The following is a 23513-nucleotide window of genomic DNA, read 5'->3' on the forward strand; positions in this document are numbered from 1 at the left end:
TTATTTAAATAATAATTGTGTCCTTCAAACTTTGCTTTCGTCAAAGAATCCTCCATTTGCAGCAATTACAGCCTTGCTGACCTTTGGCATTCTAGTTGTCAATTTGTTGAGGTAATCTGAAGAGATTTCACCCCATGCTTCCTGAAGCACCTCCCACAAGTTAGATTGGGTTGATGGGCACTTCTTGCATACCATACGGTCAAGCTGCTCCCACAACAGCTCAATAGGGTTGAGATCCGGTGACTGTGCTGGCCACTCCATTACAGACAGAATACCAGCTGACAGCTTCTTCCCTAAATAGTTATTGCATAGTTTGGAGCTGTGCTTTGGGTCATTTTCCTGTTGTAGGAGGAAATTGGCTCCAATTAAGCGCTGTCCACAGCGTATGGCATAGCATTGCAAAATGGAGTGACAGCCTTCCTTCTTCAAGATCCCTTTTACCCTGTACAAATCTCCCACTTTACCACCACCAAAGCACCCCCAGACCATCACATTGCCTCCACCATGTTTGACAGATGGTGGCAAGCACTCCTCCAGCATCTTTTCATTTTTTCTGCGTCTCACGAATGTTCTTCTTTGTGATCCGAACACCTCAAACTTAGATTCGTCTGTCCATAACACTTTTTCCAATCTTCCTCTGTCCAGTGTCTGTATTCTTTTGCCCATATTAATATTACATTTTTATTGGCCAGTCTGAGATATGGCTTTTTCTTTGCAGCTCTGCGTGGAAGACCAGCATCCCGGAGTCGCATCTTCACTGTTGATGTAGAGACTGGTGTTTTGCGGGTACTATTTAATGAAGCTGCCAGTTGAGGACTTGTGAAGCGTCTGTTTCTCAAACTAGACACTCTAATGAACTTGTCCTCTTGCTCAGTTGTGCACCAGGGCCTCCCACTCCTCTTTCTATTCTGGTTAGAGACAGTTTGCGCTGTTCCATGAAGGGAGTAGTACACAGCGTTGTACGAGACCTTCAGTTTGGCAATTTCTCGCATGGAATAGCCTTCATTTCTCAGAACAAGAATAGAATGACGAGTTTCAGAAGAAAGTTCTTTGTTTCTGGCCATTTTGAGCCTGTAATCGAACCCACAAATGCTGATGCTCCAGATACTCATCTAGTCTAAAGAAGGCCAGTTTAATTGCTTCTTTAATCAGAACAACAGTTTTCAGCTGTACTAACATAATTGCAAAAAGGTTTTCTAATGATCAATTAGCCTTTTAAAATAATAAACTTGGATTAGCTAACACAATGTGCCATTGGAACACAGGAATGATGGTTGCTGGTAATGGGCCTATGTACGCCTATGTAGATATTCCATTAAAGAAATATGCCGTTTCCAACTACAATAGTCATTTACACCTTTAACAATGCCTACACTGTATTTCTGATCAATTTGATGTTATTTTAATGGGCAAAAAAAAGTGCTTTTCTTTCAAAAACAAGGACATTTCTAAGTGACCCTAAACTTTTGAACGGTGGTGTATTTAACATCATGTTCAGTTGAGAATGATGCTATACAAGACTTTAAACAGAGGATTGACTCCATTGACATCCCACCTTGAAGTTACTGAGCATAGTCAATATGTCTTTAAAACAATGTTAAGGTCAAACACTTCCAAATTAGGAAATAAACTATTTTGTCTCCAGAACTTAGCAAACCTCTGGTAAGACAGTGCAGAGAGATTACTGTATCCCATCTGTAACATCGATTTTGAACCATGGCAAAGTAAGTGGAAGTAGACAAAATTAATACATTGGATTCAGGGAGTTTCAGGGAGTAAAGATTTTTAATGGGTGAAACCTGCCTGAACTTGGCTGGACATGTCGCTCACTAGTGACTCAAGGCCATGGAATGGGAAAAGAACCATACTTATTTAGTTTGATATGATACAAAAAAAATCTTGCTTTATTTTAGCATTAATGTCATGTTCATTATTTATCCCCATGTTAGCCTTATGGACTGAATTTCTATCTTATATTTGTAGGTTCTATTGATTGCTTGTCTTTGTTATTGTCTAAGCTGTACTGGCAAATGGCTGTGTTTCTATTTTCTGCAGACGCACCCAGACTTATCATCATCCTTCTAGTCTGGCACTCAACCACAGTACCACGAGGCGAAGGTCCTGCCCTCTCTATTACTTCACTTTCATCCACATTAAGGGTGAAACACTTTTTAAATCAGCAGAATTTGCTCCATTTTCACCTCAACCTTGTTATCTGTCTCTGTGAGAGACGTACATCTGTGGAATGGGCTTCTTCTCTCCTCCTCCCCCTAGGCAAGCAGGCAACAGTAACCTGCAGAGTCAGTAGAGAAGAGAGAAAAGAGGAGCTGAGTAATAGTTGAGAAGTCACTGATGGCCTGTGCAGTGCTGTGGAGAAAGATCACCATGAAACTGTGAGTCTCTCACCAGGGGCTTGTTCAGACTTGCAACACCAGGCATACACTATAATTCTCTTGGTTCCCCCTGTGTTAACATGAAAGACTCCTCAGTGTCCTGTACTCTACTACTGTATGAAAATCTAGTGTGCTGTTTTGTTGCTGCTGTGATGTTCATCGTCAACTATTCTAAGAGTTTATTTTTACTGTGAAGATAAAACGTTTAATTTTGCTCTATACTTGAGCATTTTGGATTTCAGATGACATGTTTCATATGAGGCGACAGTACAGAATGCCACCTTTTAATTTAGAATGTTTTCATACATACTGTATCTGTATCTGAAGAACTGGACCAAAGCGCAGCGTGGTAAGTGTTCATGACTTTTATTGAACTGAACACTGAAACAAAAAAACAAAGTGAATAAACGAAACCGAAACAGTCCTGTCAGGTGCAGAACACTAAACAGAAAACAACTACCCACAAAACACAGGTGGGAAAAGGATACCTAAGTATGGTTCCCAATCAGAGACAACGATAGACAGCTGTCCCTGATTGAGAACCATACCCGGCCAAAACATAGAAATAGAAAACATAGAAAAATGAACATAGAATGCCCACCCAAATCACACCCTGACCAAACCAAAATAGAGACATAAAAAGCTCTCTAAGGTCAGCTAGCACGCAAGCTTGTGACTCTACAAACTTGTTGGATGCATTTGCAGTTTTTTGGGGTTGTGTTTCGGATTATGTTATGCCCAATAGTAATGAATGGTAAATAATGTATTGTGTCATTTTGGAATCCCTTTTATTGTTAATAATAATATAATATGTTATGGAACTTTTCTACATTCATGTGGAGGCTACCACGATTACAAATAATCATGAATGAATCGTAGATAATGAGTGAGAAAGTTACACAGGCATAAATATCATACCCTCCCGAAAATGCTAACCTCCCATATTATTGGTAATGGTGAGAGATTAGCATGTCTTTAGGGTATGATCTTCATGCATCTGTAACTTTCTCACTCATCATTATTGTCACGCCCTGATCTGTTTCACCTGTCTTTGTGCTTGTCTCCACCCCCCTCCAGGAGTCGCCCATCACCCCCATTATCCCCTGTATATAACTATGTTTTCTGCTTGTCTGTTGCCAGTTCGTCTTGTTAGTCAAGTTTACCAGCATTTGTCCTGACCACTCTGCCTGACCCTGACCCTGAGCCTGCCTGCCGTCCTGTACCTTTGCCTCTGTTGCTGTAATAAACATTGTTACTTCGACACGGTCTGCATCTGGGTCTTACCTTATCCTGATATTATTCACGATTAATTCACGATTATCCGTAATCATGGTAGCATCCACATTAATGTAACATCCCTGACTCTTCCTAAGTTCTTTGTGAATTTTTGTCATGTAAGTAAATCATGCTGCCGTCACTGTCGCCAAGCAGCAGAGGAAGTATTCTGATGAGTCTCTGAGGGCGAGGAAATGCAATCTTAAGCCTTTCTACATACAGCCATACACACAACCCTTCAGGTCACTTCCGTGGAGAGGGAGGGAAAGTTTGTCAATGTGTCCTGCTACAGTATGTCTACGGTATGTCTACATCTGTAATGTGTTTACCCACATGAAAAAAGAGCACAGGTTACTATAAAATAGTACTTACTGTAGAATACTATACTATACTCTGTAGTATCCCTTGATCATGCGTAGTACTTACCATAGAATTTCTTAGTATACTGTAGAATATTATACTACCACTGTAGTATCCCCCTCGATAGTGTAGTTCCTACTATACAATTTTGTAGCATACTGTAGAATACTACAATTCTATACTAGCCTCAATCATTTGTAATACTTACTATAACATATTGTAGTATACTGTAGAACACTATAGTAATGTCCGCAATAACACTACCGTTTTTTAAACTATAGTAATACTACAGTATTTCATTTACATATACCCCACCCATTCCTATCACACATATCCCAGCTCCTGGTTCCATGGCAAACAGGTGCTTTTAAAGGAGCCCCATTCTCCAAAACAATGGAAAATTGCCATGGAAGGATGCCAGTGACAGACCACACAGTAAAATAACAATCAAAGGCCTATCAACCTCCATCACCTCATAGAAAATCAAAGAAGAACTACAAAATCAAGAAGTTGCCACACAAATATCAACAGGATCATCAGCAGGAGGACCGAACAACCTAGAACCTTTGACAGGGACCATCTAGCCTGGCCTGAAGACTCAAAAAAAGGGTTCTTCATGGGTTTCTTTCATTACATGGTAGAAAAACCCCATATCCCTGTCCATGTTACACAATGTTTTAACTGCCAGCTTTTCAAACACACTGCACAGAATTGCACTAACCCCACCAAGTGTGTGAAATGTGGAGTAAAACACTCACACAAAATGTGCACCATAGAAAAGCATGATGCCAAATGTGCCAACTGTGGGGGGGAGCCCACTCTGCTGCCTCCAAGCAGTGCCTTACCTACCTGGCCTTGGTAGGCCCCAATCAGCCTCTCAGTCCAGCCTCAGTCCCAGCCCCAAAACCAGGCCCGACCTGTCTAGAGGGCACTGACCAAATGCATTGACCTCCAAATTGAACTCCTTGGCCTATGCAAGGATAACTCCCCGTACAGCTCAATCTTGAAGTGTCTGGAGAAGCACCTCAATAATTTGCACTTTACTGCCTCAGTGCAAATTTAAAAATATATATTTTAACCGTTCCTAATTGATAATTTTTTTTATGTTTTACACATTAATATCAGGGGACTCTGGGCCAACAGAGAACTTTCAACAGCTTATAAAGAGTTCCATGCTGCTTCCATTAATTAAATGTTTTTATCAACCAACGTGGACTTCTCTTTACAAGGATATTATATCCTTAGGAGGGACAGGACCCAGAGTCACATGGGAGGAGTGGCTCTCCTGATTAACCTCTTGACGCTAGGGGTCATATTATTATTATTTTTTTAAATAACGTTCCCAAGGTAAACAGACTATTTCTCAGGTCCAGATCGTAGAATATGCATATAAGTTACAGATTAGGATAGAAAACACTCCAAAGTTTCCAAAACCGTCAAAATATTGTCTGTGAGTATAACAAACTTTTCCAATGGCTTCCTCAGGCTGTGACCAGGCTTTAGACATAGTTTCAGGCTTTTATTTTGAAAAATGAGCGAGATCTTTCAAAAGTAGTCAGGTGTCCTTTGATTAGTTCCTGCGCGCGAGAGGGGTAGCTCTCCATTTTCTTTCTCTCTTTTATTGAATAGGTTACGGTCCGGTTGAAATATTATCGATTATGTTTGTTAAAAACAACCTGAGGATGGATTATAAAAAACATTTGACATGTTTCTACGAACATTACAGATACTTTTTGGAATTTTCGTTGAACGGAACGAGGCTTTGGTTTTCTGAACATAACGCGCAACCCAAATGGCGTTTTTTTGTTATAAAAGTAATATTTATCGAACAAAAATAACATTTATTGTTTAACTGGGAGTCTCGTGAGTGCAAACATCCGAAGATTATCAAAGGTAAGCGATTAATTCTATTGCTTTTCTGACTTTCGTGACCATGCTAATTTGGGGCTAGCTGTTCTAGCATTGATTGATACACTCACAAAAGCTTGGATTGCTTTCGCTGCAAAGCATATTTTCAAAATCTGACACGATAGGTCGATTAACAACAAGCTAAGCTGTGTTTTGGTATATTTCACTTGTGATTGCATGATTATAAATATTTTTTGTAATAATTTGCGCGCTGCAATTCAGCGGTTGTTTAGAAAAATGATCCCGCTAAAGGGATCCGTAGCGCAGAGAAGTTTTAAGAGTTTACTCTCCTTCATTGAAACCTCCATCATATTACCCCCAGATCAATTAAAGCTAAACTAATTCATCACAACCAGAGTCAGGTTGAGCAACATAACAAGCCTGACTCTGGCCTCCAACTACTGCACTTCTGGAATCATCCCCTCCCCATCTCTTCCACCACCTGCTCCAGCAAGACAAACTCATCATTATGTGAGATTTCAATGCCAAACACCTGTCTTTCAACAGCAAATCTATCAACACGGCGGGTAAAACACTCCACTCCATCCTAAATCAGAATGACCTTGTCTTATTAAGCAATGACCAGCCCACCTTCTACTCAACATCATATAAATTCACTGACACACTGGACCTCTGTTTCTGCACCCACGAGCTTGCTGCCAAGGTAGCCATGTTCTCGGCATGTGGAGATGTAGGAAGTGACCACTTACAGATACTCACTTCGCTCTCCCTCCATACCTAACCTGCAAGAAAAATTAAGAAATATTATTACAAAACAGCAAACTGGCAAAAATATAGAGACATAGTATCCACCAAGAACTCTGACCTACCCCCCCGTGACCCTGAACGGTGGACCTGTGCCAAATTCTCTTTTCTGCCAGAGAATCTTCTGTCAAACGCCAAAGCCATTCCAAACATCCCAAACCTCTTCCCCCTCACCTCCTCCAGTTGAAACGGAAGGCACGTAGAGAGTGCATGAAGTACAGATCTGAGGAAACAAAAAGAAAAGTGAACCAGCTATAAACCCAAATAAGAACAATAAAGGCTAAAGAAAGAGAAAACTACTAGGATAGATATTTTTTTTTAAACTAAACACAGATCCAAACCCCAAAACCTTCTGGCAAAAAGTTGACATGTTAAATGGCAGGGCAAACAGCTCAAAATTAACAGTGCTGAAACACAATGGGAAGATTGTCAAAGAGGACCGTAAAATGGCTAACATATAGTATTTAAAGACCACCTACAGCAAGTCCATTCCTGTCCTCCAGGCCCCCTGTTCGACCTAGAATGGAAGGTAATTGTTGACCGGCTTTACTTGGGTCATCATGCTCTAGCGGCTCCTTGTGGCGGGCCGGGTACCTGCAGGCTGACCTCGGTCATCAGGTGAACTGTGTTTCCTCCGCTGGCTTCCGGGTTAAGCGTGCAGGTGTTAAGAAGCGTGGTTTGGTGGTTCATGTTTCGGACGATGCATGACTCGACCTTTGCACCCCGAGTCCGTTGAGGAGTTGCAGTGATGAGACAAGATTGACATTGGGGAGAAAAAGGGTGCAAAATACATATAAATAAAACAATTTTTAAAATCGCCTCTTTCTTTCCTTAGTCAAATCTCTGACTTGCTCACCCCTTCACACAGGCCATTTCCCCAAACCCTGGAAATCAGCCTTGGTTACCATGATCCCAGAATCCAACAAAGACCCCCACCACCAACCAACTAGCATTCTCTGCAGTCTAGGTGAGCTCCTCAAGAGTGTCTTGGCCGACAGGCTTCAGAAACATTTTGATCAGTGGCGGTTGGTGACGTTTAAGATGAGGGAGGATGATACTTTTTTATGAGCGTGGTCTTATTTCTATTACAATATTGGACGACTGTCATTCATATTACATTCACCCAGCTCAATATAACTTCGATAGGTTTAGGCTACTATATGATACTCACATTTTCCTTGTACCCATCCTGATGTTGCTACAACCTAGCATATGAATGACAGTTTACAACGTAGGTGCACAGGTCAGAGAATTATGAGTAATCAAGGTGACAGGCTGTTACGCGGAGTGGAACAGGGAAACCCAAGAGCAGACTCAGACAAGGAGACTGGGATGAAGTAACCAAGGTATTTTTGGAAACACAGGGGGAAGATGGAGTGTAGGCCAGGAGAAGCTCGGGCAGGTTGCAGGAAACCAGGTGCGGCAGCTGAGGCTGGAGCGAGAGGGGCTGGGACAGGGTGAGCAGGTCCAGAGGGGAATCCAAGGGAGCAGTAGAGTGAGGAATCCAGGGCAGAGTAGCAGGATGAGGAGACGTGGAACTGGAGACAGGAACCAGAGTCAGAAAGGGCAGAACTGTAGCGGGGAGGAAAACCGTGTCAGGCATGGAAAACAGGCACAGCAGGATAACAGGATCTAAATAGTAACAAACGGCTAGAAACTTAGACTGACTGAGCAGAGATTACGATCTGGCAGTGTGAAAGTGGCAGGACTGAGTATTTGTAGAGGTCTTGATTATGGAACAGATTGCAGCTGGTGGAGATCTGCTCTGACTCCAGCACACCTGTCTCCACCCACACACACACACACACAGAGGGAGAGGGAGAGAGAACTGGGGGAGCGGCGGCAGGTCAAGGAGACACAGGATAAGCAGTAGAGGGCGTGGCAGGAGCAGATGTAACACAGACTGTGACACATTAATTACCACCTTGCACACTCTTGCCTGCATCTAGCTGATCTAGGGAGTAATCATTAGTCCAAAAGTTGCAAATGAGAGATCCTCTTGGACATATTCAGCCATGTTTATACCTTTTTCATCTCTGGAGAGACCTGAAAACAGCCGTGCAGCAACGCTTCCCATCCAACCTGACAGAACTTGAGAGGCTCTGCATAGAAGAATGGGAGAAACTCCCCAAATACAGGTGTGCCAAACTTGTCATACCCAAGAAGACTCGAGGCTGTAATCGCTGCCAAAGGTGCTTCAACAAAGTACAGATTAAATGGTCTGAATACACATGTAAATGTGATATTTCAGCTTAAAATTTTTCATGAATGAATTCTAAAAACCTGTTTTTGTTTGGTCTTTATGGGGTATTGTGGGGAGATTGATGAGGTGAAAAAACAATTTCATCAATTTCAGAATGAGGCTGTAACCTACCAAAATGTGGAAAAAGTCAAGGTGTCTGAATACTTTCCAAAGGCACTGTAAATATTGTAATACTACAGTATTTATACCATAGTATACTATAGTACTTTTTAATGTGGGTACTGATTATTACTTTGTTTCTTTTTATTTTTTTTATTTTTACCTTTACTTTCCCAGTTTTGCTTGTTTGGCAACCTCCCTAATGTTTTTTTTTTCAGAAGTTGTGCCCCTCTTTGTTTCATTGGCAGTAGGACTGTGGCCTTTGATGAACTGTGAGAACCATGATGGCAGGCCCCTTTGAGAGGCCTGGGGAGTTGGCACAGGGAGAGTCCTAGTAATCAAGCCCTCTCAGGCTAAAGAAGGGAGAAGGGGGAGCCTTTGAAATGTCCTTTGTTCTCCAAAGTCAAATTAAACAGTGAGCAGCATGCCACCAAGCAACTTTCCTAACTAGCTGAGAGCAGCATCACTGGCAATTTGAATAGAAGACAATAAACACAGGAGCAGAGAGAGCACTGGGGTGTTGTTGATCGTTTCCCCAAAGGAAGTGGTCTATCATGCTTTTGGTTCATTGGCTGTCCAACCAATTGTATTATGCCCTCAAAGCCCAGGTCTTCTGTGTTGTTGTCTTCTCATTAAATACAAAAGACAAAGGAGTTAATTAAAGATCCCCCAACAAGCTCTGTCATTAAGAGAACAGGAGGTAAGGGATGTGCTTCATGAGAGCCTCACATTGTCAAGTCATATTAATCATGTAGAGACCCTCATTGAGAAAAACAAGCTGGTACTTCTGGTACATTTTAGAACCGATTTCCAACTGAGAAATCCAATCAAAAACACATTCCCTCTTATGCATATTTTTCTTCCTCTATTGTATTGGATAGCAAACTTCCATCGGTAAATGTAATATATTTGTCCAGACTTTGTTTCGGTTTACAGAACTGGGGGAATCCAGAGAGATACACTTCAAGCTGTGTGTGGGTTGAATATAATACAGTCTTGCTAAATCCTATTTGATCCTTTACCATTTGCTTATTTTCAGCAGACAGGGAGGCAGGAGCAAGCAGTAAAACGACAAAGTGCTGATGGGAGATTTCATTGTGTAATATATTTATATATTGCTGACTGGACAGACTTGGGCTCATCGATCAATTAATCATCATTGCATGACAGCCATCAATACTCTACCCAGAGCTCTACCCATATCTAAAGTCAGTTTCCCTAAAAATGTAATTTTGTTGGTGAGCATCCAGTGTCCTCGTTAATGCCCTAACTGCAATACTTCTGCTTACAGTAGAATCCAGTAGAATTCAAAATAACAAAGTTTGTTTTTGCACAAGGACATTGTAAAGGAAAGAGGATAGGGGGAGTATTCTCAGAGGAAGATGACACAGGGTCAGTTGTGTGTGCAGCTGAAATGCCAGCCAGCAATGTGACCTCTCCCCATCTGCTTCCTTCCGCCACCTAAGAAAAACACTATAATAAATACTACAGTAATGTCTGCAAAAACACTGCAGGCCGCAAAAGCACTACTTTTTTAAACTATAGTAAATACTACAGTATATAATTTGCATATGCCCTGCCCATTCCTCTTCCCATGTCTCAATTTGTGTCACCCATAAGTGAAAAACCTACATGCCAAGTATAGATCATATTGTGTTACATACAAGTTATAGAAAAGAGCAGAAGCTATACCTACCTACCTACCTACCTACCTACCTACCTACCTACCTACCTACCTACCTACCTACCTACCTACCTACCTACCTACCTACCTACCTACCTACCTACCTACCTACCTCTCTACCTACCTACCTACCTACCTACCTACCTACCTACCTACCTACCCACCCACCCACCCACCCACCCACCCACCTACAGGTTATAGAAAATAGCAGAAGCTCTGAAGCTCCACAGTCTTACCTACCTACAGGTTATAAACAATTTGCTCTTTTAGTATTTCTCCAGTAGGTTTCCTCACAGAGAAAGCCTCCACCTCTATGTCAAAGATAATAAAACAGAAACACTATAATAAATACTACAGTCATGTCTACAAAAACACTACAGTAAATACTACAGTATATGACAGTCTGCAAAAAATGACAGTAAATACTACAGTATACTACAATTCGCAAAAACACTACATTGAATACTTAAGCAATATGGCACGAGGGGTGTGGTATATGGTCAATATAGTATGGCTGGCTGTTCATATGTACGACGCAAAGCGGTGTGCCTGGATACAGCCCTTAGCCATGGTATATTGGCCGTATACCACAAACCCCCAAGAGGCCTTATTGCTATTATAAACTGGTTACCAACGTAATTAGAGCAGTACAAATATTGTCATACCCGTGGTATACGGTCTGATATACCACGGCTGTCAGCCAATCAGCATTCAGGACTCTAACCACCCAGTTTATAATATACTATATAGCACAGTTTTCTTTTACTTCAGTATTTATACTATTGTTAACAGTAAATACTACAGTATACTCCAATATACTCCAATAAATACTGCACTTTAGTCTGCAAAAACACTACAGTATACTATCGTATTTTTTTGTATACTGTGGTATGAATTTCCTTCTCCATTTCCTCTCCCCTCCCCATGGGTCTAAGGAACAGATGGAGCACGGTGCTTCCAAAGCCCCATCATTACAGGATGGATTATGTCACTGGCAGGAGCCTTCCATTGTTGTCTATTTGGTGTATCGTTATCTCCAAGGTAACAGGGGTGGCTTCCAAAGCTACATTGTGCCAGGCGTCCCCCTGTTGGAGTGGAAGAGAGGATCCTCGCTCCTTACTCACAGGCTGCTGTCTCCCTCACTCTCCAGCTGGGTTCCACTTCCAACAATGCGTGTTTGTGTTCTTATGATGTGGTAACCACAGGACACTGTTTCCTCATATGGCCATGTTTTTTATTTGGTCTATATTACCTCTGAATTCTAATGTCTCATACACACACACACACACACTTTTCTTTAATTAGTCAGTGATTCATTACATGATGTTCTGGCTGTAAGTGGGTTTCTTTGTTTAGTCTCATAGCGCCACTTACTGCAAAAATTGGAGCAGTGCGATAGTGTCCTTGTGCTAGAAGGCCGCTAGGTGGCGACAATGTAAAACATTAATCGTAGACTTTCCCTAAGTCTCTCCTTGGACTGGTGTAGTGCCCTTTCTATATTGACATTGGGCGTGTTCAAGTGGATCACTTTTGTCAAGACGTTGACCAACGTTGGTCACCGCCTTTCAAAGTGTGTTGCATTATGGGTATAAAAATTGTCTGACTTGTGACTACATGTCAACTGTATGGCCTTTACAACAACCATGTGATCAAAGGTCATGAACTTTCGACAGCAGTCGACTGAACAGTTGCTCCTCACCAACTGCAACTTAAAGTCTGAACCAAAGCATTGTGGGAGACAACTTTTTTCAGTTTTTTTCTAAGCAAAAGGCGCTACAGGCTCCTAAATGATTGATGTCGCCACCAATCATTGGTTATTATCAATGTATGTTTACTGTTTTTCTGTGAATGACTATTTAGAGCTTAAATACATCTTCATCCTTACATTCTTGCAATCTAATTACATAGGCCTACATGTGATCCAAATGTGGGGGCAACATTGTAAAACAGAGTGCGTGTGGGTTGGTTTCTGTATGTTTGGAACTCGGTAGTGAGTGTTGCAACCGAGGACAGACATTTTTAAAGCGCTACATGCTTCAGCACTTGGCGGTCCTGTTCTGTGAGCTTGTGTGGCCAACCACTTTCCGATTGAGCCATTGATGCTCCTAGACGTTTCCACTTCACAATAACAGCATTTACAGTTGACCGGGGCAGCTCTAGCAGGGCAGAAAGCTGACGAACTGACTTGTTGGAAAGGTGGCATCCCATGACGGTGCCAGGTTGAAAGTCACTGAGCTCTTCAGTAAGGCCATTCTACTGCCAATGTTTGTCTATGGAGATTGCATGACGGAGTGCTCCAATAATTTGAAGGGCTGTCCACATACTTTGTATATATAGTGTATCTATTCTTTTGCATTGTATGCGTCTCAATCCTCCACCTCCGTCTATGTCGCACTTCCGCATCTGCGGTGAATGGTGACAGAGCTAGAGCCGTGTTTGTCAGACCATCCCTTAAAATAGCATCCGAACGGTTTTTCAAACCCCTCTATGGAAAGACGAGACTCTCACGAACATGATGCTGTTCTCCGTTTTTCTCTACGACCCCTACAAGCGTCTTCGAACCCTTGCCAACGTCCGAACAGTTTGGGCAACACACTAATATGTGAAAAGGTGAGACTCACAAGAATATGTACGGCGGTTGTTTTGCTCTAGGACGCCCACAAGCCTCACAAGACTCGTCTGAGTTCCCCCGGTACCATGTATGGACGTCTGCATGGAGACTGTTTAGTGACAAAAATAAGGGACGTGTAAAATAAAAAAATAAAAATCCAGATCTATCTTACATCTCTCAGATATAGGACAGACACTTCGTAACAATGTGCTTGTATGGGCTAATAGTAGTAAACTCAAATACAATGTTTAATGAAATGATTTTAGTATATATTTTTTGATACTTCAAGAGGTCTTAAACTTCAAAATAAAATAGCATAATGACCCTTGGTAATACACCTTCTTAAAACAATTCCGTATAGCTTAGTAGAACCCCCCATAACTTATGGTTTAATAATGGGTTTAAAAGGGGCGTGTGTATGTGTGTGTCTCAGTCACCAGATATCAACCGAATTGAACGCTTACAAGAGATTCTGGAGCGACACCTAAGACGCAGTTTTCCACCACCATCAACAACACACCAAATTATGCAATGTCTCGTGGAATAATGGTGTCGCATCCCTCTAATAGAGTTCCAGACGCTTGTAGAATCTATACCAAGGCGCATTGAAGCTGTTCTGGAGGGTCATGGAAGACACTATGTTGATGTTTCCTTTATTTTGGCTATTTTGGAGTTACCTGAAGTTCCTCATTCAGGCTGTCTAAACTATTTTCTGCCAGCTGGTGGCAGCACAGTATCATCACTAGACATCACGTAGACATTCTGGATGAAATAGAGAGGAGACAAAATAGGCTCACTTCTAAAGCTGGTGAACTGCCCCACTATACAATTTTCTTACACTTCTTTCTCTTTGAAGATTTGCACCACTGCTTGCTAAAAGAAGCAGAGCTATGCTGGATTGGATGCTATTAAGGATTACAAAACTTCTATGTGGGATTGAAAAAACGTTTACTCTGTAACTATCTCCTCTAGCCAAGTTAAATCCTCCAACGCCAATACCTTGACTGGTTGTTATTTTTATTTTTTTATTGGTCTGATTACCTTTGTATCTTATAAAACATCAGTCCCCTTTTCATCTGTCTCTTTGGTTTCAGTATTCTCCAGAGAATGTCCAGGGGCCAGGATGTCACATAGACCCCAGTGAGGTGATTCTTCCTGGATGCTCCTGCTACACCCACTCCTGCCTGAGAGAGAGCTCCTCCTGCCTGCAGACTTTCGGACAGACATACGACAGGCTGTCACCAGGACCAGAGGAGATACAGTCAATTGTTACTGCAGGCCTGTGCTTGAGTGTAACGCCTTGTGTAGCTGTAGTGAGGTCTGCAGGTAACCGGGTGGTCCAGAGAGGCCTGGGGCTCAGGTTGTGTGTCTACCCCACAGAGGACAGGGGCTTGCGGGTGCGAGCTCTGGAGCCCATTTCCTGTGGGACCTTTGTGTGTGAGTATGCTGGGAAAGTGCTCGGCTTTGAGGAGGCCAGGCGTAGAAAGCTTGCACAGGGGCCTGAGGACAACAACTACATCATTGCTGTGCGGGAGTATGCTAGACAGGGCCCAGTCAATGAGACCTTTGTGGACCCTATTGTGGTTGGGAATGTGGGGCGATTTCTGAACCACTCCTTCCAGCCCAACCTGTTCATGGTGCCTGTCCAGGTGCACTCCCTGGTGCCCAGGCTGGCCCTGTTCACTGGCAGGGACATCACCCCTCAAGAGCTCACATTCGACTATTCAGCGAGCTATAGCAATACACACTCTATGGGTTGGTTCAGAGTGACCCTGGGACAGAAGCCAATGGGACAGTGACCCTCCAGAGGAAACCATACCGCTGTGGTGCCCAGAACTGTGCCCAATTCCTGCCACTGGACATATCTGTTGTCAACAATTAGATAGAGGAATGTGGTTATTTGTTTCATATCTGTAAGTTGATGTTTTGTAACTTGAAGTGATCATGTTGTACTGGAAAGGAGAGACATTTTGCACTGAACCCTTGCTTTTTTTGTTTTGGTCGAATCCAACTCTCCAGTTCTAATCTACGTGTTATTTTATTAAATGTAAATTCTGCACCCAGTGTGTCAGTTCTGTGCTAACAGCATCGTCCATCATTGTAGATAAAGATGGTTCTGTATGACACATCAGTTGCTCCACCTACACAGTCTGCTGATGTAGTCATCCTGTCCGTACCAGTGTGCCATCCATCTGGATTAAAGGGGCAATCCGGGATTGCTCAATTTTGGACTCATGTAACCATTGATTCTTGAATAATATAACTGATGGGGTACGACAGCTTCAACTGTCATACCCTATCAGAACCCAAAATATAAGCTTGTTATACTGTAATTCTAAACATGCACTGCTTCAAAACATCGTTAAAATCTCATCGATGGTCAGTCCTTGCAACCATAGCTCTGTCTATGAATTTGAGAGTGGTAACATTTCTCCAGCTGTTAACCAGAACAAGTGTCACAGTGACCGCTTTGTTGTTTTTCTAAGTCCTGGATTGACCCTTCTATGATGATGACCCCCCCACTGTTCTCTCACGATTGCCAACTATCTCACTGTCCCCAACTCCTTTCTGTTAGATGGCATCGCTGGTCTGATATAGAGATACAGCATTTCTGTCAAAAAGTATAAACTCCATCTGTGTTCAGCAGACCAACTAAAAGCTCTCGCTGTCAGAGAGTACTTGTGCTATGTGGGGCACATCCCACCAGACCTAGCTATCGAAACACTTCAGTCCCCAAGTCTCATCGTGCCCTGCCTGGACTGTAAGCCCTCGCCCGACAGCAGATGAATCTACCAGATCTTTATGCCAACTGTCTGATATTGACTACAGTAAAAGACGGGTATGGCTTTCTAGTGGTATGTATTATACAAGGGTTTCCCAAACTCATTGTTCTTGTCCTAGCACTACACAGCTGATTCAAATAATCAAAGCTTGATGATTAGTTGGTCATTTGAATCAGCTGTGTAGTGTTGGGGGGTGGGGGGACGTGCACCCAGGGGTGGCCCAGGACCGAGTTTGGGAAACCCTGTATTATACAAATCATGTGTGCTCCTAGATTGGCTTTAAATGTTGTATGCAAAGGTATTTCTGTGTCAATAGAGATGATCCCCACATCCATTTAACCTTCAAAGATACAGAGCATAGAAGTCATGGGTATCTTGTCTTCATCCCTCAACTTTACAATTCTCTATGTATTTCTGTATTCTTTCAACACAGTGCCCCCCTTGAAAGTATCTTCAGCTTTTCATTGGAGCCAAATCTCCAGAGGTGTGAGACATTAAGAAGGGCCGGAGGGTATTTCAATATAGTAACGGGTCTTATTCCCCTGCCACGAGAGGGGCCACTGTGTCCCACTTTACTGTGACCATTCTTAAATGAGGCCTCTCTCCTCTCAAATGTCCCCACTTCCAGTCTAGACCCGCTTTCATACCAGCTGCTTATTAATATCCACATCTGGGTTAATTAGTACAGATACCATGGCGTGTTCAGTCCAGAAATGAGACCAGCGCTCCAGTCACGTTGTGGGGCTGGGTGGGGGTTCGTGCAGCGCGGCTCAACCACTAGGTGCACTCATTTTACTTCACCCAGGTTAAAGCATGGGCGGAATTGACACATTTTAGACCATCTTATTGGTCCTAAAATGAAATCTCTGCCCACCCGGGGCACCAGCCAGGCAGGCTTAAAGAACGCACCCATCCTCTCTAGCATGTTGGGGAGATGGTAGGCCTCAGTCAGTGTCAGAGTGAGAGATGAACTATAAAGGATGTTATGAATCAACCTACATTTTCTCAGTCTATAATGAGGGTTCCCTTTGCTCTGTATGTTTAGTTTGTTATGTTTGGTTCTGGTTGACCACGGGAACGCTTCTTCTGCCATCCCACTCCTATCAGAGGTGGCACAGTATATCAAACACCTGTGACCACTGAGATTTGTCTTTAATCAAGGTAGGGGTCAGGTTGGTCTGAGACAGCAGGTGACAGCAATTTTTTCATGAGGAAGCATTTTTCTTTCACCTGAGTAATTCTGTGTCCGAGCGTTCCAGAACATGTCGAAGCAGAGACCTAATCCTGTTTGTAATAGTTGATTTATGTCATTTTGTGAGTAAGCAAGCGACCCCTTAAATCCCTATGGCAACAGGATGTGTGTACAGTAGGCGATTGAACAGCAGGGTTGTGTGCATGGTGCAGGACAGACAGTCTTCCACACACACTGTTCAGGACTGGAGCTGGAACTGAGTGCCTCATTCCCAGAACAGTCACCTAGCAACCAGCACTTAACCACAGGAGGTGAACTTCCTCATGGTGATTGCAGTGGGCAGCTGCTACAGCACAGCCTTGGTCACAGTCACACCAGTCGCAACACTTAAGACGGAATAACATTGATTGTAGACTACAGTATGTTATGCTGTCCTTCTATGCTACGACTACAACATGAGTAATACCTGTACCATTTATTTTTGACCTCAAGAAAAATGTCTACGGCCGAATGTTTTGCTCAAAATGTCTTCTAAAATGAGCGTGTCATAGTCTTGAACTTTTTCTTGTCCTAGATACATATATATAGTGTTCGATACTGGATATTTATTGATCTAGTTCATCATGAATCATTTTGAGAGTTTAGGTCTTTAATACTTCAAATGAGAAAGATGATAATAATAATAACTTGACAGGCCATAGTAAGCTCCATACGTATAATCAGAAGAACATTGGAGCCAGTGTGGTGGTACTTTCTTTTGTGTGTGTCCACTGACACAATCTATTGCCCTGCAGCTCTAGGCTACAACTTAACAGTGCCTGTTCCAAGGCTGCTATGATAGAGACATGATAGAGACAACAAGTAGTGGGGGTATAGAGTCTATTTCAGAATGGTCAGTCAGAAATATGGTCGGCAGCCTGTCATTACCGAAGTGGAGCACCTCCCTACTGAAGAAACAGATGTCATTGCCACCGAACTCGGGGCCCAAAAAAAAGATAAAGTCAACACGGATAAAAGAGATCTGTTGGGGCCATATCTAATTTCAAGAAAATTGTTCCAATAGTGTTATGACTTTTTCAGGGCTTTGGAGTTGTTTTGTAGCTATTTCTATATAGAACTTTGACAATAATCGCTGCACTGCTTTCACGGAGTTGGGGATGGGTCATGACCGGATTGCTCTGACACGTTGCTCCTCCATCTCCACTCCCTCTATGGATATAAGGTAGTCCGAAAAGGATCAGGACCGCTGGAAAAACATAGCATATAGATCATGCGCCAACAGTCTTCCCAGCACAGACCTGACTAACGAGACATGCTGGGCGCGGTCAGCAGAATAGACCAAAATGTCATCTATATAAACCACTACGCCCCGTCCCAGCATATCCCGAAACACTTCGTTAATAAAGGCCTGTAAGACGGAAGGAGCATTACACAGGCCAAAGTGCATGATGAAATACACGTAATGACCCGTGGTCGTGGAAAAAGCCAATTTCCATTAGTCACCTGCACGAATGCGCACCAGATTGTATGCGCTCCTCAAGTCCAGTTTTGTGAAGTACTGCGCCCCGTGCATTTGTTCGATGATGGTTGAGATGAGGGGTAAAGGATAGCTGAACTTAACGGTGGCTTTATTCAGAGTTCGATAATCAATGCAGGGGCGCAGTCCCCCATCTTTCTTCTTCACAAAAAACACTTGAGGAGGCTGGTGACGTAGAGGGGCAGATAAAACCCTGCTGGAGGCTCTCCTGTACGTAGGTCTCCATTGGACTCGGTCTCCATTTAGGTGAGGGAATAGACGTATCCTCTTGGGAGGGCTGCGTCAGACAGCAGGTCAATGGCACAATCCCAGAGGCGATGAGGAGGCAGGTGTGTAGCCTGGGTCTTCAAGAAAACCCTGTGCAGATCCTAGTACTCCTCCGGTAAATCCACTTGAGGGGTGTTGTCCGGACTTTCCACCATAGTGGTGTTGACAGACACTGCGAGACACCTCCCCTGACACTCCTGTGACCAACCCAGCAGTCTCCTCTCAGACCAGGAAATAACAGGGTTAATCCAACTCAACCAGGGGAGACCTAAAACAACAGGGTGCGTGGGGGTGTCTATAATCAAAAAGGTGATCTGTTCTAAATGAGTGTCATGGATCAGCAGAGAAACGGGAACCGTGATGTGATATATGAGCCCTGTCCTTATTGGACGATTATCCAGGGCTCGAACCAGAATGGGTGACTGTAGGGGAACCAAAGGGATGCGTAATGCAGTGGCCAGTGCGCTATCTAACAGATTCCCTGCAGCTCCGGAATCAATCAGAGCTAATGGGAGTGAGGGGCTAGGGTATTCAGGGAATTTGATGGGAAAACACACTGGTTGAGTTGACAGAAAAGGAGGGGAGATCTTGCATCCTGCCTGGGTTGGATCAGGGGAATTCCCTGGCTTGTCACCTCCTCGCCTATTTGTGGATAGAGGGCAGGTCGGGGAAAAATGACCCCTTTCTCCACCATAGGAGCAGAGGCCCAGATTCCTCCTTCTCCTACGCTCTGCCTCGGGCAAACGTGCAGAGCCCACATTCATCGGCTCTGGCCACGGAGCAGGTGTAACCATGGGTTCCGGATTCCACGCAGGTCTTCATCGGGACATGATCGCCGGATCGCCATGCTGATGAGCTGGTCGAGTGACAGGTTGTCATCACGGCAGGCTAACTCCATATATCTCCTCCCGCAGTCCGCAGCGGAACACGGTGACCAGAGCTGACTCGTTCCATCCGGTGGAGGCGCGATGGTCCGGAACTCCAGGGCGAACTCCGAGGCGGTCCTAGATCCCTGGCGTAGTTGGAATTGGCGCTCACCCCCCTCTCGGCCCTCTACAGGATGATCAAACACCGAGCGGAAGAGGAGGGAGAAGCGCTCGTAGAACTTGACCTCGGGTCCGCCCGTTTACCAGACCGCGGCACCCCCTGACCGTCCGGTCAGTGCCGAGATGACGGTGGCAACCCTGTCTCTCCCGAAGACAGCCTCGGCGTAGCGAGCGAGGTACAGGTCGCATTGCAGAAAGAATCCCTTGCATCTTGCTGGCGCGCAGTCAAAACGCTCCGGGAGGGACGGTGGTATTCCGCGGACCGGCTCAGATGGGATGGAGGCAGGTAGTGGTGGTGTGGGGGCTGGTGCCGGAACCGGTGCTGGAAACTGGAGAGACTGTACATTCCCCTCCCAACGCGGGATGGTCGCCTGCACGCTGTCCATAGCACTGCCGAGTCTGGAGAGACAGTCCTCGTGATGCTGGACTGTCTCTACGATGGTCGCCAGCTCTACTTTTCCCACCCTCTCCATTTACAATGGGTCGATCATTCTGTCACGCTGCATAAGGATGGGAGACAGGCGCAGGAATATGTAATAGGGTTTTTAAATTCTTTACCCAAAACAAAAGAGCAAGGCGTAAACTTCTAAATAATTCATGGGAGGACACCCGTAATAACAAGTGCACAAAAATATACATAGCACCAAAAACCGAATAAAACAGAGCACAGGTACTCACAAGACCAACGGACATACTGTAGGACAGTGATCGACGAGGACGATGGGGAACAGAGGGCACACATATACACATACTAATCAGGGGGAATGGGAACCAGGTGTGCGTAATGAGACAAGACAGTCCGGGGTTGGTGGTGATGATCCAGTTCAGTGACACCTAGAAGGCCGGTGATGTAGATCTCCGGAACTGGTGTACGGAATGAGCAGCAGTACCGGGGGGATCCGTGACAATATTGTGTATCATTGAACCAAATTCCCCACCTGAACCTGCAGACCCATTGGTGTTTTCTTTCTAAGCTGTAACAATCCTATTACCAATGTTCTCTCTCACCGCTACAGTCAGTGACAATCTCTGATAGTACAACATGTTTGGTGATTCAATGGAACATCGTTGTCTGATTTTTGCACACATTCATTTGAGTTGAATTATCCCTTTTTTGTTAAAAGTGTCATCAGTTTATTCATGGAAACATATACAGTGGGAGAGTAAGACAGATACGTACATGTATAGTATGTATAAACATGGAAGTGAAAGCATGTCAGTAGCTCTGTCTGGTTAGTCGTCAGACTGGATCAAAAGGGATTACCTGCTGTTAAAGGGTATTACTGAAACGGGGTTAAAAGGGGTTCTGTGGGTTAAATAGGTGAGTTCATCATCACCCCTGCATGGCTCTCTGGACGTTCTCCTTGTTCAAGGTAGGTGCTCCTTGGTACAGTCTTCACACTCTTGAAATGTGGATCATTAAATGTAATTGAATCTGTCACGCCCTGACCTTAGAGAGCCTCTTTTATTCTCTATTTGGTTAGTTCAGGGTGTGACTTGGGTGGGCAAATCTATGTTTCTACTCTAGTCCTACTCTAGGACTCTAGTCCCCAGTCAGGAGCCTGCAGCGACGGTCCCCAGTCAGGAGCCTGCAGCGACGGTCCCCAGTCTGGAGCCTTCAGCGAGGGTTCCCAGGCCGGAGCCTCCGGCGACAATCGGTGGTTCGGTTCCTCCAGCAGTGATCTATGGTCCGGAGTCCGCGACAACGATCTACGGTCCGGAGTCCCCGGCGACGATCCCCGCACCAGAGGCGCCACCGAAGTGGGGGGAGCCTCAAGCGGAGCGGGGTCTGAGCCTCAAGCGGAGCGGGGTCTGGGTCCCGCATTGGAGCCTCCACCGAGATGAGATGCCCACCCGGACCCTCCCCTATTTGGTTAGGTCAGGGTGTGACTTGGGTGGGCAAATCTGTTTCTATTTCTTTGTTGGCCCAGTATGGTTCCCAATCAGAGGCAGCTGTTTTTCGTTGTCTCTGATTGGGGATCATACTTACGCAGCCCTTTTTCCCACCTTAAGTTGTGGGATCTTGTTTTTGCATAGTTGCTGTCTAGCCCTGCAGAACGTTACGTCGGAGTTCAGTATTAAAAATCATGAACACTTTTTCACTGCGCTTTGGTCTCATTCATCTAACGACGGACGTAACAGAATCGAATACCACCTGGTAGGCAATTTGTTCTGGTACATCTCTATTATGCTGAAATCAAGAGATTAGTTAGTATTTTGGTATACAAAACGCTGCATTATGAGTGGATTGGTATGACAATACATATTATGAGCAGAACGAATATCCCATGATATCAAGCATGTAATCTCCCCTCCTTGAAGTGATGGGTTGTGTACTTCCTTTGACCAAAATGCAACTAAATTCTAAATTCCTGCGAAGAATAATGTGTAGAAAAATACATAAGATGGAAACATCATTTCTCACACTTTGAGAGCAGCAGTAGAAGTAATAGCACCAACCACTAGGCCTAATTAGAATGTCTCTGTAGCTGGTTTAATAAGCACATTTCCATAGGGGATTGCAAGGCCATTATAATGGCATAATTGTGTTTTATTTTTAGTGAGGAAGAACTCTACCCTGTAGGGCACAGCACCAGTTCCTGTTCTTTTGACAGCAGGACCCAAATGAAACTGAACCAAATTGTAACGGGCTTCCTCCTTCTCCTCATCCGAAGAGGAGTAGCAGGGATTTGACCAAAATGCAGCGGGTTGTGAATACATATTGATTTAATAGACAAAACGGAAAAACACGACAAACACTTGAATAATTACAAAACAAATAAACGAATGTAGACAGACCTGGACACGAACTTACATACAACGTGAAGAACGCATGAACCAGGAAAACAGACTACATAAAACTAACTAACTAACAAAAACCGGAACAGTCCCGTGTGGCGTAACATACAGACACTGACACAGGAGACAATCACCCACAAACAAACAGTGAGAACAACCTACCTTAATATGACTCTCAATTAGAGGAAAACGCAAAACACCTGCCTCTAATTAAGAGCCATACCAGGCAACCCAAAACCAACATAGAAACAGCAAACATAGACTGCCCACCCAAAACTCACGCCCTGACCATCACACACATACAAAACAACAGAAAACAGGTCAGGAACGTGACAGAACCCCCCCCTCAAGGTGCGAACGCCGGGCGCACCAGCACAAAGTCCAGGGGAGGGTCTGGGTGGGCATCTGACCACGGTGGTGGCTCAGGCTCTGGACGCTGTCCCCACACCACCATAGTCACTCCCCGCTTCTGTATCCCCCTCCCAATGACCACCCTCCAACTAAACCCACCTAGATGAAGGGGCAGCATCG

The 23513-nt window shown here is 44.1% G+C and overlaps 1 non-coding gene and 1 pseudogene across 1 annotated transcript; both read left to right on the forward strand.

Annotated features, from left to right (window-relative positions):
* The first annotated feature begins 10999 nt into the window (after window positions 1-10999).
* LOC139536619 (U7 small nuclear RNA) lies at window positions 11000-11054 on the forward strand. Its single transcript, XR_011667345.1, has one exon. It is a non-coding gene; the product is annotated as a U7 small nuclear RNA (small nuclear RNA).
* Window positions 11055-13259: 2205 nt separating this feature from the next.
* Window positions 13260-15417, forward strand: LOC139536506 (histone-lysine N-methyltransferase SETMAR pseudogene; annotated as a pseudogene).
* Window positions 15418-23513: the final 8096 nt, after the last annotated feature.

The sequence above is a fragment of the Salvelinus alpinus genome, chromosome 12, assembly GCF_045679555.1.
Source record: "Salvelinus alpinus chromosome 12, SLU_Salpinus.1, whole genome shotgun sequence".
Classification (NCBI taxonomy): domain Eukaryota; kingdom Metazoa; phylum Chordata; class Actinopteri; order Salmoniformes; family Salmonidae; genus Salvelinus; species Salvelinus alpinus.